This window comes from Pundamilia nyererei, unplaced genomic scaffold (genome assembly GCF_000239375.1).
Source record: "Pundamilia nyererei isolate P.nyererei 1_Seehausen unplaced genomic scaffold, PunNye1.0 scaffold00160, whole genome shotgun sequence".
NCBI classification, from domain to species: Eukaryota; Metazoa; Chordata; class Actinopteri; order Cichliformes; family Cichlidae; genus Pundamilia; species Pundamilia nyererei.
Genome location: NW_005187561.1, coordinates 354,177 through 355,270, shown reverse-complemented (window position 1 = coordinate 355,270; position 1,094 = coordinate 354,177).

Genomic DNA, 1,094 nt, shown 5'->3' with positions numbered 1-1,094 from the left:
CCCCCTCCCCCCATGATCAAGAGTTATGGTATGAGCCAATTTGCTGTCCTCCATATATGCTGGCTCCGCCCCTTTTCCACCTCTTGGCTCATCAATCAAGGGACTGGAGCAGCTGCAACTCAGTTAACTCAGAAAACAAAGAGATTAAATCATACATAACAGTGTAAACTAAAATGTGCGCACTTATTTTAGAATGCAGTGTTATGTGGATACGTGAATTAATTCTAAACCAAAACCAGTTATTATCCTGTAAATTAAACCCTATATTTAAAGAAAGAGAAATGTTAGTGTAGTGTTATGTATAAGCCTCTACACTAATATTTGGTGGATATTACCACTGTGGAGCTGTAACTGCAGCCATCACAGTTAAATAGAAAAGTGTCCCAAAATTTCTCCACAATGATGTGAGTGACTGATAAAGTCACACAGAAAACGGTTACTGCTAAAGCTGGTTCTACGAGCTACTGAACTTGGCTTTAGTTTTTCACAGGGCTGTATGACTAAAGTGACTTTGAATGGCCTATCCATGAAGATGGAGTCTTATCACCACCGTGGGAATTATGGGTCACTCTCTGGTATGAAGGCAGATATTTCACACATACAGAACAGAGGCACTGCCTGCTTGGAAATCGGAACAATATGTGGGTGTGTTGGTGCTGACAGATGAGTAAATTTACTGCTGTCGAAAGCTAAGCAGCAGACGGTTTTCTAGAGACTCACATATTAGGGAAGAATGAGACGTTTTGGCTTGTTTAGTTACTAAGAAACAATGTTGAGTGGAAAAAGAGTTAACATTTCAAATCTGACTAAACCCATAACACAAAGTATTATGACAACAGACTAAAGTCAGTTATGTAATCGTTGTGGGCCGTCTACTTTTTTCTAATCTGGGTTTGAATGTTCTCTCATTGAGCTCTGTGAGAAGCTGAATCATGTTTCTTTTTTTTAGATGAATCCGTGTCCACTGGACAAATTTTGGGTGGCTGCAATTTAAGTGGTGCAAAGAATTGGCCATTTGCCTTCAGACTAGAGTTTTCTCTCTCACTCACTCACTCTCACACACTCACACACACACACACACACACACACACACA